Source organism: Castor canadensis, chromosome 9 (assembly GCF_047511655.1).
Source record: "Castor canadensis chromosome 9, mCasCan1.hap1v2, whole genome shotgun sequence".
Lineage (NCBI taxonomy): Eukaryota > Metazoa > Chordata > Mammalia > Rodentia > Castoridae > Castor > Castor canadensis.
In genome coordinates, this window is record NC_133394.1 from 131,567,740 (window position 1) to 131,584,741 (window position 17,002).

Here is a 17,002-nt window from a genome sequence, read left to right on the forward strand (position 1 = left end):
GCACACATGATATTTTCTAAACAAAGTTACTGAAATTCAAATGTTATTTTATTCCTTTATTTTCATTTTTTTATTGTGCTATGTAGGAGTACATTGTGGCATTTACAAAAGTTATTACAATGTATCAAAATTATCATTCTTAAATTCACCCCCTCCACCATTTTCCTCCTTCATTGCCTCCCCCCATTCCTGGAATAGTTTCAACAAATACAATTTTTCCATTTAAATGCATGTGTACTCAGCATTTGCACCATATTGACCCTCTTTCACCATTTCCCCATATCTTCCCCACTCCCACCAGTACCAATCCCAAGGTAGAACCTGTTCTGCTCTCTGATTTTGTAAAAGAAAAGAAAAAGGAAAAAAAAATGACATTTTTCTTGTTTAAGACAGCTACACAGAGAGTTTTCTTGTGGCACTTCTATGTATATACGTATTGTACCCTGATTTTGTTCCTCTCTATTTTATTTTTCGTTCTACCTAGGAATCTCTCTGTATAGCTGTCCTTATCTCAAAAATGCTTTGTCTTCCTTATTATGCTTGTCTTTTCTTCCACAAAATTTCTTCCTCTTTGTGGCAGAATAAAATTCCATTGTATATAAATACCACATTTTCTTAATCTATTCATCAGTAGTGAAGCATTATAGGTGTTTCTATAGCTTAATTATTATTAATAATGCTGCAATAAACATGGGTGTGCAGGTGCCTTTGTTGTAACCTGACTTTCATTCCTTCAAGTATATACCTAGGAGTGGAACTCTTGCTAAAACTGCTAATAGCGACCATCTGATATGCTGAAATAATTGCTACCATTTAATGATTTCTTTAGAAATAACGTAATTATAAAAAATGCCCCCCAAAAATCTTAGACATAAAGAGCTAAAAAATATTCAAAATAGATTATTTATCCAAAAGAACATAAAAATTGAGCTTTGGAAAACAAGATAGAAATTATTTTAAAAAAAGCCTTAAGAAGCCTCCATATTGTTTTCCATAGTGGTTGTAGATAGCTTACATTCCCACAAGCAGTGTGTGAAGTTTCCTTTTTCACTGCCTTCTCACCAACATTTGTTGTTGGTGTTTTTGATGATAGCTGTTCTAACAGGAGTGAGGAGGAATCTTGGTGAGGTTTGGATTTGCATTTCCTTTTTGACCAGGGATGGTGAACATTTTTTCACGTATTTATTGGCCATTTGGACTTCTTCCTTTGGAAAATTTCTGTTTACTTCAGTTGCCCACTTCTTTACTGGTTAATTGATTATTGGGGAGTTTAGGGTTTTTTAATTCATTTATTCATATGTGCATACATTGTTTGGGCCTTTTCTCTCCCCTGTCCCCCACCCCCTCCTTCTCCCTGCTCACCCCCCTGACTTCCAGGCAGAACCTGTTCTGCTTTTTTCTCCAATTTTGTTGAAGACTACACATAAGTAATAATAAGAAAGACAAAGCGTTTTTGCTAGATGAGATAAGAATAGCTACAGAGAGATTCCTAGCATTGCTTCCATGCACAAGTGTATTACAACCAGACTTGATTCATTTCTACCCGACCTCTTCACTACTTCCAGGTCACCTTCCTATATTAGCCTCTTCCATTTTAAAGTTTCTGTATTAGCTCCTCTGCGGTGGGGACATCAAACACGTTCAAGTTTTGGATTTCCTATCTATCTCCATTCCTCCAGTATGTGTCCTCTTCTTAGCATGTGACCCAAGTCCAACAACATTGCTGCATTTGCCCTAGATCTAAAGTCCACATGTGAGGGGGAACAATTTTTGGTCTTCTGAGCATGGCTAACCTTGCTTAAGATGGTGTTCTATCTATTTACTTGTGAATGATAAGATTTCATTCTTCTTCATGGGTAAGTAAAATTCCACTGTATATAAAACCACATTTTCTTATCCCATTCATCAGTAGTGGGGCATCTTGGCTGTTTACATGATTTGGTTATTGTGAATGGTGCTGCAGTAAACATGGGTGTGCAGGTGCCTCTAGAGTAACCCGAGTCGCATTCCTTTGGGTATATCCCTAGCAGTGGAATTGCTGGATCATATGGCAAATTTATGTTTAGTGTTTTCAGAAGCCTCCATATCATTTTCCAGAGTGGTTTCACCAGCTTGCATTTCCACTAGCAGTGTATAAGGGTTCTTTTTTCCCCACATCCTCACCAACATCTGTTATTGGTGGTATTTTTGATGGTAGCTATTCTAACAGGGGTGAGGTGGAATCTTAGTGTGGTTTTGATTTGCATTTCCTTTATGGCTAGAGATGGTGAGTGTTTTTTTTATGTGTTTTATGGCCATTTGAATTTCTTCTTTTGAGAAAGTTCTGTTTAGTTCAGTTGCTCATTTCTTTATTGGTTCATTGATTTTGGGGGAGTTTAGTTTTTTGAGCTCTCTGTATATTCTGCTTATCAGTCCTTTGTCTGATGTGTAGCCGGCAAATATTTTCTCCCACTCTGTGCGAGACCATTTCTTCAGTTTAGAGAACATTTCTTTTGTTGCTCTTTTTAATTTGTTGTAGTCCCATTTTCCCATTCTTTTTCTTAGTTGCTGGGCTGCTTTTTAATGTAAAAAGTTTCTTTAAAAGTAATTTAGAGATGGAAAAGATTTGAAACATCATAACATGGACAAGATAAAAATTAACCATAGAATCATAAAACTATAAGATAACATGATTTCCAAGTTATTTTTGCTTACAACAGAAAAAATACAACAGAAAAAGACAAATATTAAATGGCTCTTAATTCTAACAGCTGTTAAACACATTAATGGTAAATGTCACATTCAAAATATTTGTTTAAGAAATTTGACAAAAATAATTAAAAATTACTTGAAAAATTCAAAATGTGAAAATGGCTTTAACATTATGCAGGAAACAGAAGTAGATAACTGCTACACAGAAATGCTCAGATGACCTCAGATTAAATATTTGCTCCAACTCTTTCATACTGAGTTCTAGGTATTGTTGATGCAAATGATAAAACTTACAGAAAGTTCTGAAAATGTAAGTGATGTTCATCTCTCCCTCATTTGGGGAACTGAGATGTCATGAGTCTCCTAGAGTTCCCTGTGTCATCACATAGTGGCAGAAGTTGTCTAAAAGTGTGATATAGTGTGACCATTGGAGAGAATCTATCACTACTTTTTGCATTTTCCAAAGACCACACATTGTAGGAAGAACAGTTAAATATTTTCTTGATCCCTGGCTCTTGCCTTAAGAAGGGTAGAGAACTCAGTTGAGAAAGCAGCAGTATACCTGTAGCCGTAAGGATGAGGAGAGTATGATGGGTCTATTTGCAACAGAGATTTATATGCTGACTTTGATGATGAGATTTCACTTCTCTCTGAGTCTTTAGCATTGAGTAAACTCACAGCCTTTTTGATGCATTAGGTTGCCTCCAGTCGACTAGGGTTTAAAAACAAAAATTGAGTGTAGTAATATGAAACTGTTGCCGTATTTGAATTTATAGATACAAGTTCCAAATTAAAAAGAAACATATTCATATGTATTGTCTCATGACTTACTTTTTCCCTAATTGGGTACTCTTTGTTTTAATTACACAAGGCCCTGTACTGTTTACAATATGACACTTACTCATTCTTTTATAATATATCCTTGTTAAAGCTCCTTTGTATTTTGCAAAATTTTCATCTCAATTAGTTCTAGAAATTATATTTATTCATCAGAGATTCCTCAACTATAAGTATATTTCAGCTATTTTCACAACTAATGCCTATTATCACACATTCAAAAATTAAATATTACTAATGATAATGGAACAGATCTGCTAATTAAATTAACAAAAAAGTTCTAGAAACCATGTTTGTTTTCATTTGTTGATTACAGCCTTTGATGGCAATAAATATATTCACTGTGTATATACAAAGCTAGTTTTTCCATTCTAAAAATCCTGGAGATATTTATCTACCTACCTATCTAATCTATCTATATATAATTTATCTGTTTATCTTCTATTTGGTTTGTAAGCTGATCTAGGTAAGTGATATTCCTAGATAAGTGATATCACTAGATAACTGTTCTGGAGATATGTATGTATGTACGTATGTACATATTATCTATCTATCTATCTATAATTTATTTATCTTCTATTTTGTTTGTAAACTGATCTATTCAGTGGTACATATCTGTGTATGTTTAGGCAAGGATGATCTACTGTGCAGTTTATTTGTTTTCCTTTTTTTTTCTTTTCTTTTTGAGAAAGCTTCTCATTATGTAGTTCAGAATGGCCTTGAACTCTTGGTTCTCCTGTCTTTGCCTACCCAGTGTTGTGATCCTAGGTATTAGCCACTGCGTTCATGATTATTCCCCATTATGATGTAAAGCTGCAAGGGATATGCTCAAACTTAGCTGTATTGCTTACTGAATCCCCAGCCCTCTCTTTTCAAACTCTTCCTCTAGACCTATAAAGTATGTGCAGATTATTTAAGCATATTTATGTTCTACTTTTTTGTAGACACTGTTTTTTTCACGTTTATATGGAGAACATAATTTAAATACAGAGCTACATTTGGATAACTAGATATGATTTAAAAATGTATGCAGATTGATAATGTTCTTATTTTTCATTTGATTCAAAAATATCTTATTTGCATTGTTTTTAATACATTTTATGCATTTTCACTAAATAAAATATGCAAACTACATAAAAGAGATAAGTGTTTTAAAAATTTCACTAATATCTTTCTAGATATACCCTAAAATAGAATCAGTATAGAACATTAAATGCGTTAACATGAATATATCACAAAATGCCATCATCTCCATGTACCCAATAATTTAAATATTTGATATAAATAATGTGTGTATGTATATTCATAATTCACCATTATAATCGTGGTGTATATTCTACTACATAACTTTTTATAATAATATTTAAAAATATTTTAGAAATTATTCTACTTTTACATTTACATATTTTGTCCTTTATTTCTTCATCAATGTATAACATATCTTTAATAGATAAAAACAGTAGTTGCAAGCATTATCTTATTTGGGAACATGTAATTATCAGTTTTAAATTTTATAAACAATACATAAAGAATATCATTCATTAGCCATATATTTTACTCAATGATATGTGCATAAAACATTGTTCAAGAAAATACATACCATAGCAGAAAAAAATACATAGTAAATACATATTTGCTTGGAGTTCAATTTTTTAAAAAATTGTAATTACCACTTTGTACTCAAAGGAACGTATATTAAGAGTATCTCCTCCCCCTCTATATATATGTATATATATAAAATGCTAATTTACACATCAGTAAGATTGAACTGAATTAGATTTATTTAATATGTGAAAATTACCTATATTCTTATGTATTTGTTCTCATTGGACATCACCTTTTAAAAATATATATTTTGGAAAGCATACAATTATTTTAAATTAAATGATTTATAGTTGATAATTTTAGAATTAATGAAATTAAAGCCTTCTTTTTTGTCTTACCCCTATTGAAATTTTAAAGGTCTTCTGAGAGGAGTTGTGACATATATAATGGATAAAACCTGAACGATGGTGTCAGACTATGTTTGCTTAAATCTCAGACCAGACATATGACTTTGGCCTAGACATTTCATTGCTCCACGACTAAGATTTTCTACCTATAAAATGGGTTTAACAAAACTGAAAATTAAGTATAATTAATTAAATGCCATTTAAAAAACAACTTGCATATAACTATCATATAAATGTAATTATTGTACGCGTATGTGAATTGTTGTTTTTACTCATATTTATTTGGTAATACATTTTTATTTTCTCTTAAAAGAATTCCTTAAAAGTACATAATATTGTGTCTCTTTTAGTCTATAATTCTACTGTTCCCTTGTTTGTTCAAGAGCAGACCAATCTTTTATTGGATAATCCTGAACACAATGTATTTTCATTTACAAAGCTAGAAATTCAAAACTTAATGCTCTATAAGTGAACCAACACCTTATTTTTATCAATCTGTAAGTTTTCTTTTTCATAATCCTTTTTGTTTAAAAGGAAATTTTACTTCACTTATGGTAAATACTAGTTTTGATTAAATAAAACTATATCTCGCTATATGTCTGTATCTATCTATATACATGCATATGTCTAAATCTAAAGAAGCACACATATTCTTGAGGGATCTACAAAAAATATATAGTGGTTAATTAAAACACAGGCCTATTTTTCTGTTGTTTCCAGTTAGAGGATCAATTCCAGTGAAATGCACAATAATGAAATTAGGGGACCTATCCAGCTGGTAATTGTATTATATTTCTTTAGTATAAATAATGACAATACTTCAGAGGACAAATGTTTTAGTCTCATACTCAATAAATGGGAATATTACTCCTGGCAACTGGGCATTTCCAACTGGGACAACTAATTACATTTCTCAATGAGAAAATAGAGACAGTAGAGTATAATGCCCCAAATTTTAAAAAACTGGAAGACAGAAAAGATAACTTTTAGGGAAGTTTACATGAAAAGTAATTTTTAAAAGTAATAATTGCCCTCTATCTGTTGGTTAATGATATATCCAGTGTCCTTTCTCTGCACTAGCTCATCTGACAGAGAGCTTCTGCATTTATAACATTATCCTAAAACTTTCTAAAAGACCTAGACCCGACCTAATCCCCACCACCTGAATAGTAAAACATGCCAACTTTGTGTCCTCTTGTTTCAGATCAGGGAATGTAATTAAAAATGACTCACATTTTGGGAAACACAGAAAGACATCTTTTCTTGAAATTCAAGTACAGTGCTATTTCTGGAAGATTCCAGGGGTCTAATTCATTCAAAACATCCACCATAACCCACCAGGGACAGTGCCTGGGGTCCTATCATGAAGTTCCTGTCTCACATACCACAAGCTTGAAATATAAAAAGCTACAAAAGTCATTTTCCCTTGGCCTCATTAGTCTTTCAATACAATGAAGATAAAACTATGCTTTGTTTCTTCCAGCAATGTATGTCTCCATTGCACCTCTAAGCATTCCAACCATACCAACTTCTTGTTTAGAGTGACATTACTCAATTTAGACAAGAAAATCATAAAAGGTTAGGTATTCAAAACTGTAGGAAAAAATACTTTAAACTTTTCCACAATCAATGCATTACTTAAATGTGTTTCTGTTTAATTTGCATATATATCCGTAATTGTAATTATGTAAAACATATATATGTGTGAATGTTAAATAAGTAATAAATACATAATTAGGGTCCCTGAAAGTCCATATTTCATCTTTTTTCAAATGAATCTTCTAAAATATCTACTACCTCATCTTTTTTAAAGGGTTTAAAAAGTAATAATACTGAGATTAATGAACACTTAAAATATAACACGGATAACAAAACAAAATTCTAAAATAAAAAGATTCTCTAGAACAGAAAGAAAGCGAGTATACTGATGCTTGCATTCAATTACTATACTGCAAAGCATTCATTCCTTTGGAAGAAAATGTTATTTTTCAAAATAATGCTAAGTCTCAGCAGGCGCCATCACTATGCACCATGCACACTGCATTTCCGCCAAACTCCCATAATTATTTAGACCAGTCAGACTCTGTGTGCACTCCACACAGAGTCAGCAGTCACTGTGTTTGTTGGATCTTATTGTTAGGATCGTGACATTTATTACTAGGGACCAAACCCTCATTACATTGTTTGTCAAACTTCTCAAGCAATACAGTATTTGAAAAGAACAATCAAAATTAATTTCCTATTGAGAGCTTGCAGAAAAAAAAATAAAACAAAACAGAAAGAAAGAAAAAGATTTCCAAAATACATGTTATTTTGTCACCAATTAGTGGCTGTTCTTTCACCCAAATGTCAGCCAGTTCAGCAAAAGTATACAATACTTAGGAGAAATCAATGAACTTTTACGTAGCAATAGCATTGAAAGTTCACTTTTTCAAAATATTACCTTTCTGACAATCAAATAATACCTATTACATGTGATGGAGTTTGTTTTGCTTGAAAAAGATTTATAATTTGGGGAAATACATATTGGTACTAGAATTAGACAATAATTATATAATAATCGTGTAATAAATATTCTATTTCAGTGTGCCTTTTGACAAATATTTTTTTCAAACTCTGTTGAAGCTATGAATGCAAAGATCCATTATAAACATTAAACAAACTATTGAATCTTGGAACTTCCCTATTTTCTGTAGGAATTCCAGAGATTATTTCCTATTTCTTCATAATATTCAATATGCCCTTTCACTTAAAACTTGCACAGCACACTGCATAGCACTGTGCTCATGTTTTTATAAATAAGTCCACATTTCTCTTCAATGGAGCATAAATCCAAAGAAACTTGGCAGTCTCTGAGAAACAGAACATTAAATGCTTGCCAAATGTATTCACAGCCTAGAGAATGAGCCCATATTCCAGAGTGTGATTTGGTACTGAATTCTTCTCAGATGACCATTTCTTTTGAAATTCTCCAGTCTTACCAAAAGACCCTTTGGCATGTCCACGTGGTGTATGCTCTTTTTCTCTGAATAGGTAGGTTTTGTTTCCTTTGCTTTAATTAATGTGTTCCTTACTTCACATAGTAAGCTAGATCCCAAGAAAATAAGTGCCTTCTGCAGTTCATTTTGGATAACATTTCATTTCACAGAAACTATGACTTCTTTGTCAAGATAGTTTTAAAAATCTAATTTCATTATTTTTCTACCTTCATTTTTGAATGCTGTTCTTCCTGGTGTGACTATTTTTCTGCAGAACATTTTTCTTAAAATTCAAATTTTACAGTTATCTAGCTATTTCTGTCTTCCTAGAATTTTTTATGAAACAATGTATTTATAAATTATATATCAACAGTTATTCTCATAAGGATATGAAAAATCATGAAGGACAAGTATTCTTTAACACTAAAATAAGCTGAGACCAAGCTGTAATTTAAATCTGTATGATCACATGAGTGCATTATGGTATATGAGCTTTATAAACAGAAGCTATTAGCATTTCCTCTTTATTCCCCTCTCATTTAAAGATGTGATTTTCTTTATAACTGTTATATTTTTCCTAATCTGGCATTATTGATACCTGAGGTTTCATTTCAAACAAGAAAAAAGAAACCATCCATATTTGGGACTTGATTTTCACAATTCAACCATTTCTTTTGCACAGGTATACAGACTTAACAAATCATCTTAGCCTCCTGCAGTTTCCAATTATTACAGTTTACATGATTTAAATTAAACTGTGGGTCTCAGGTTGCCCTAGGGATGGAGTCAGTATAGGATTTCTTATTTGGCATTCTGATACCAGGGAAGAGTAAGTCCCAAGGCCAACACAGCTTCAGAGAGGAAACAAACCACTGAAAATGAAGAAGTTTCAGTCCCAGGAGAAAAGCCTCTTGTGATTGAGCCAGCATTCAACAGTAAGAATAAGTTTGAGGAAGAATGGCCATGTTAGATCCTAAGTGTACTATGGACTAAGGTACCCACAGCATGAGGCAAAGCAGATCAGCAAATGGAGGACTAGCAAACAGAAGAGATGCCAAGTTGTCTAGTGCTCAGTCCTAGCTTCTGTAATAAAGCAGAAATACATCAGAAAGTTTCAGTTTCAGTATAATATTATCTATTAAATAAAAGAAAATATTTATTAAATTATTTTAGGCTAATGATTCATTAAATAATTTAATATTCTTCCAATTTTATTTTTGGTAACCTTGTGGGGCAGAAAACAGAATGTTCCTCATGGACACTTCAAATGTACAAATTATAGCACCCCAAATCTGTAGTAGTGCTACAGGACATACATTTCAGTCTCTTCCTCTGTCCTTATTATAATCCTTTGATGTTTCTATTAGCAATCCCACTATGGAATTGTCCAGTTAGAACACAAACTTCCAGTGATATGATGTATGTTGTCCTTTACCCAGTAACACACTAACACATAGAAGCCTGTTATTTCAAGAGAAGAGTAAGGTGCAGAAGTTGTAGTTTGAAAACAGCACTTCCTATATGATTCACATTACAGGTGTCTGATCATCATAAAGAAATATGAACCATTCAGATTCAGTTAATTCTGGGGATTCCAGGACTCTATGAAAGATATTTTAGTACTAGTATAAGCTTCTCTATTTATTATGGGGTTGCAGCCCAACAAACGCATCACAATTTGAAAGAATCCAGAGTCAATACTTCATTAATTAGACCTAACTTACCAAAAATTAGTACTCAACAACAGAGCACTATCTTATATTGATGGTTTCCCCTGTGATCATGTAGTCAACTGGGAACTCGGCCGTTACCCAATATCATGAGAGATTGTCTTGATGCCCTAACCTGGGAAAAGGTCAAAATTCAAAATTCAGAGTACTCTACTTTTTCTTTCTTGGTGGCATTTCAGTTTGAACTCAGGGCCTCACAATTGCCAGGCAAGTGCTCTGTCTCTAGAGTCATATCCCAAGCCTTTTTTGCTTTAGTAATTTTAAGGACATGGTATAGCATTTTTATCAAGAGCTAGTCTTCCTACGTCCACCTCCCAGGTAGCTGGGGTCATGGCCAAGTGTCACCATACTGGACTAATTTCTTGAGACATGTTCCTTACTTTTTGCATGAGCTGCCCAAACTATGGTCCTTTTGATATATGCCTCCCAAGTTACAGGCATGTACCATGGCATCTATCATACAGTAGAGTTTCTACCAAGTATTTATCATTTTCATAAAATTAAAGTTAAAAATTTTTTAAGGTGAACCATCATGAATATGAGATCATTTCTCTGAATGTCTTATTTTCCTGAAGAAAATAATTGAGTAAAGTTAGTGTATTTTCCAGCAACAAACATTTCTTTCTCTCATGCAATTTAACATTTCAGGTTCTTCCATGTTATGTTGAGTAATTTGCTTTTGAAATAAAGGTTCTTAGCAGATAAAGATATGGAAATGTCTTCACTAGTGTTTTCATGGATTATCAGTTGCAAGACTAGAAAGAGAAAAAAGTTCCCATCTAAAAAACAGTATAGATTGTCTACATTTTTATTTAAAAAGCAACATGGTTGAGTCTGAGTTTGAACAAGGCAATGACAATGTGATTAATTTAAAAAAATGAAAACTTTCTATGTATAAAAAGATCCACAGGAAATTGTGCCACATTAAAACACAAAATTCTTTTGGAGAAGTAGTATGGGAGTTTGATATCAGAGCTTTGTGTTTCTTAGTCAAGTGTTCTATTACTTGAGCCATATCCCAGCCCAGTTTTGCTTTTGTTATTTTTGGGATAAGGTCTCGCATTTATACCTAGGCATGCCTGGACCACAGTCCTCCTACCTGCTGCTGGTGGTCTCAGTGTGATCCTCCAGATCTTCAACTGCCAGTAGATAAGAATACAGGCATGAGTCACTGAACACAGCAAACAGACAAAATTCTTATAGGGGTCTTTCTGGCTTGAGGAACTAGAGGAAAGCATCAGGGCAACATCAACACACGCAAAGTGAAAGGAAAAATTCTGAAAAGGAAAAGTCAGAGACCAAGTGCCTAAAAATCTGTGAACAAATGCTGCCTAAACCTCAAGGTGACTCCCAAGTAAGGTAAGTACAGAAAAGGACTGTATCTATCCTATGTATAAGAATAAATGACCAGAACTGAAATTTGAGTTGCCACCTCAAATGTTAAAATTAATAGCAAGTCTGCTAAGCTAATTTCCTGCAAAAATCAATGAACAAGCAAAAAATAACACTTTTGAAAAGCAAAGTATTCACAAAATAACAATCACAACATTTAGTAAAAAATAAAATAATGATTAAAAAAAGTTATACTTTGCAAGACAAAAGGAACTCATGAAGATCAAGCCTGGGATGAAACAAACAGAAAAACTGTCAGATAAAGGCTTTAATTCAGCTGTCACAGTTATGCTCAGCAACACAAAAGTGTACCTACATACAGGGAATGAAAAGTACATCTGAGATATTCAGCACAGAGAAAGCACCGTCAAATGATTTCAAGCAGACCATCAAAGCAAGGGAAGTGGGAAATCATAAGGAAAACTTGAGAGGCAGGATAATGGGTACAACTAAACACATACACACATATACACACATGCACACATATACACATTTACATACATCTACATACATGCACAAATATGCATACATGTACATATATATACCTGCATACACACAAAAACACATATATACAAACACACACATATACACACACAGACACATGCATCCATTCATGCACACCTGCACACAAATACATATATACAAATACATACCTACATATACACATTCTGGTTGCATGAAATTGAAGAAGGACTTGCATTGGGAAAAAGTATACTTTTGGGAGGTAAAACTACATATTTCCTGGAAGAACAATTTAAAATTGAACTTTAGGTCAACTTATTTTAATATCTTTATGTTGACATAGGTTTGAGATGCACAGTCATGAAGCAAATCGTAGCCAAGTGCCCAGAAAAGCATATGCTTCCATGAACCCAGGCTGGCCTTGAACCACCATCCCTTAATCCTCTAGGTCTCTGCTCCCTGCAACTTGAAGAGAGGAAAGAGAGTCACCATGAGTGATTCTTCAGAACATGATGAGTATTACAATACAGATTAATTCTTAAATTACCCTCGAGCCATGTAATGTACAAAACAATACCACAAAAAACACACCTCTATCTGTTCTGTAAAATAGTAAATAAATTGGCTTATCCTGTTCCCCCCTCACCCCGCTGCCCCAAGCAAAGCATAACTTTTAAAAAGTTATGGTCAGGATGTTTTTAGGGCTGCAATTCCAGAAACAGAAGTAATTCCAAAAGTGCAGTGAGGGAACAAGCAAACACACATGCATACTACTGAGATGGCCACCCTATCAGAAACGACTACTCTAGTAGGTCATCTTGGTTGTTTCCATAGCTTGGCTATTGTGAATAGCGCTGCAATAAACATCGGTGTGCAGTTGCCTCTGGAGTAACCTGTGTGCATTCCTTTGGGTGTATCCCCAGGAGTGGGATTGCTGGATCATATGACAGGTCTATGTTTAGATTTTTAAGAAGTCTCCAAATTCTTTTCCAGAGTGGTTGCACCACCTTGCATTGTGGATCAAGACAATGTGGTACTTGTACACAATGGAATTTTACTCAGCCATGAAGAAGAATAAAATCTTATCATTTGCAAGTAAATGGATGGAACTGGAGAACATCATTCTGAGTGAGGTCAGCCAGGCTCAGAAGACCAAAAATCGTATGTTCTCCCTCATATGCAGGCTTTTGATCTAGGGCAAATACAGCAATGTTGTTGGACTTGGATCACATGACAAGGGGAGAGCACACATGGGAGATAAAGGAATAGGTAGAAAACCCAAAACATGAAAGCGTTTGATGTCCCCACTCCAGAGGAACTAATACAGAAACCTTAAAGCTACAGAGGTTATCATGAGAAGGGGATCAGGAACCAGTGTAAAGATCAGTTAGAGTTGAATCAACATGGGTCGTAACACATGGGCACACGAAAGCAATGTTAGGAATCGCTCTGTATAGCTATCCTTAACTCAACTAGCAAAAATGTTTTGTCTTCCTTATTATGCTCATGTCTTTTCTTCAACAAAATTAGTGATAAGGGCAGAACAAGTTCTGCCTGGAAGTGAGGTTGGAAAGAGGGGAGAGGGTGGGAGAGGGGGGCAGGGTGGAGAAATGACCCCAACAATGTATGCACATGTGAATAAATGAATAAAAAAAAAACTACTCTATCTTGGAGTACCATCCTTCTGTATATCATAATGTCAAAATAAATGGGTATATGTATTTACCTAGTGTGTAATTTCCTTAGAAAATGTCCACATATCCTCAGGTAAGCATAATGTAATAATTGTGGAAAACAATTGCTGGTGTTTGGAGTGTTTCTCCAAGATGAACTAGCACATTCTTTAAACAATTAGTTGTGTCTGTATGAACTGTCTTAAAATTAGAAACTGATTTACAGCTGATACTTTTCTATTGTAGAATTTCTTTTTCTTTTAATTTTTCAATTGAACTTCATCTTAAAGTGTTCTCTCTGTCATCCTTAGTAATTCTATGATTTTTTAGCTACATAGCCATAGAGATTAATGGACCTGAATAAAATTTCTAGGTTTTCTATCCTTTTAAGTAAATGCTGCCATCTGGTCTGTGGATCTCTGCAATTCCCACTCATGTTCAAAGGACCATTGGACAAACATTGGGATGATAACATCTGCACACAACCCACAAGTCAAGATTCACCAAGTTTCCCACAACTGCTAGTGCCATAACTAGATCATAATCATTTTTTCAGTAGAGCCAGGGAAATTTGTTGTGCACTGGGCTCTCAAATCTTCCATAATATAATCATCAATTTCCACTTCTTTTTGCTGTTTAAACACTTTCTCAGTATTTAGCCAGTAAAGCCCTGGCACCTTATAGTTGTGTTTGATAGGTCACTTCAAATCTGATATTCAAGGAGCCATTCCCATCAGCTTTCCAATGACTTAATTGGTTCCTTATGAATAACAACTTAATATGTTCTTTGTGGAGGAATCCCACAAAGAAAGAAGTAAAAGAAAGGGAAAAGACAAGGAAGAAGAGAGAGCAATCAGAAGGAAATGTTATAGAGCTGGCCATCACTCACAATAAATAGTCTTGAAGACTTCTCTTACAAGAGGATGTATGATAGACCATATTCTCAGAAGCTCTTTAGGAAGGACAGATTGAAGAATTCATTCACTATTTCCCAGTAACTGTTGGCTAAAGTTCCTTCCCATTCAGTTTTAGTTTCCTACATTTTCTGGTTGCTCACGGATTGATCTTAAGTCAGCTCCACAGCAAATTAGGGTTTATCAACAATAGGGATGACCTAATATGATGGTGAAGTAGTACCAGACTCTTAGAAGGTTGGTCCTCATAGTACAAGTTGATGTAAGGTTAATTATCCACATGCCTGAAGTGAAATGTATAGTATAAGTTTCAGCATATCAGAAGGTTCTCTACTGACTGTACCCAAGCTGAGACCAAAATAATGTCAAACTCAGAAAATGATGCAACCTTTCTAAAGCAATTATTAGCTTTCAAGGGACTGATATATTTAAGCAATTCTGCTTGGCCCAAATAATATATACACATGTAAGTAAATGTAAAACCAATAAAATTAAATTAAAATTTAAAAAAAGATCCTAAGAGAAGTACAAGGCTTTTCCTGTGAGACAGCTACTTTTCTACATCAATCATCAATGACAGTGATGAGAGAAGGGAGGGGAGGGAGAAGGAGAAGGAGAAGAGGAGGTAGAGGAAGGAGAGTTGCCAAAAGATATATATTTTTCTAAGCTAAATTTCAAAATTGAGAAGGCTTTCTAAATTGTAAAATAATTGGATGAAAATGAATAGATTTGATTTTGCCTTTTAATTGTTAGGATAATTTTTTAAGTTCTGTAAGTATTTAGTCTGATAAGTACAAAATTTTATCTAATGATAAATGGATGTTTGTTTGCCTTAAATAAATTGTCTCAAAGTCAGCCAGTTAAGCTATTCAGAAACTGGAACATGAAGGAAGAAATGGCTCTCACATTTGACCAATGGTGCATGTTGAGTGCCTATGGCAATAATCAATACTGTATATCATATGCTTTATAAATGCTTTTTAAAAAACAGATATACTTATGTTAAGAAAGAAAGCATATCATGGAAAATTATTGCCTGAATATACAATATATCAATATTTAGAATAGAAATTTTCTAGTATATACTTATTTAAATTTATGACAAATAATAACACATGCTATTAAATATTATTAATACCATATAGTTTGGGAAATAGCTTTAAAGAGTACATGGTCAAAAGTATTTAGAGACTATTAGTTTAAACAGCATTAATCCTCAACACTTGTGTAACATTGGCATCTATTGTTATTCATAAGATCCTTTTTCATTCTGCACTGAGCAGAGAATCACTGGTTTTTTGGTGATGATCAAGGTAAGTTTGGCCTTTGATGGAGCTGGTTCTGTCTTAATAACACACTGCTAATGTTACTAAAGAAATGGTATACATGTGAGATATTAAAAGTTACTGAACAAAATGTGTTAACTTAAAATGAATTCTTACTAAAGTGCCTAAAATATACATTCTTATGCAACACTTCTGTTTTATTTTTCTGTAAAACATAAATCTGAGTTGTTTTATAAGTCTCATTACATAGTTTATATAAATATCAACCAAATTATTCTACACATTATCATGTAGAAATTCATTGCACATGATAAAGCAAGCAGAAGTCCCTATTTGAAATTTAAAATCAGCTAAACATCAAAGGGAATTTTTGCATACCTTATCAAGTTTCTGTCAAAACCCAGTACTTTCTTCAATCAACTTTCTTCAATAACTAGTTGATTTGTCTATCAATAAACAAATTTATTAGGGGGGGATTTTCCAGTCAAACAATACTTTTTAATCCTATTCTTCTATGTCATTTCTCAATGTGGGCTACTTGAAACACCTGAACTTTTTATGTGTGAAAATGTAGTACTTTATTCAATGACCTGGCTAAATTCAGGACTCCAATTATGTTTTCCCTACCTAGCAGTAGAAAAAACCTAAGTGTTTCTATGTAGTTCAAAAGTAGTTAGTGCCACTTATATTATACCATTACCACCACCATCACAATCATCTTCATCTTTTAAAACTTTCCATTATATGGTAGCTGATTGTGTTTCTCACCTCAGTTACTATAATTCATATGACAATTTATCAGGCACTTGAATATTCAGCAGTTTATGTTAATAAATGTTTAACATTTATGATAAAAATAAATCTGATAAAATTAAAAGTTGAATATATGTATATTTTCAATCAATCTTATTCTTAAATTGAATTTGAATGATGTTAACTTGGTCATGCTTTGTAGATCTATTCTCTATATCACTGTCATGCTTGCATATCTTTATTCTGAAGGCTAAAAGGATCACGTGAGCTTTATATGACATGTGTTGTAAAAACTGTTCCTCCATCTAGAATAGAGCCACAACTATCATGTGAA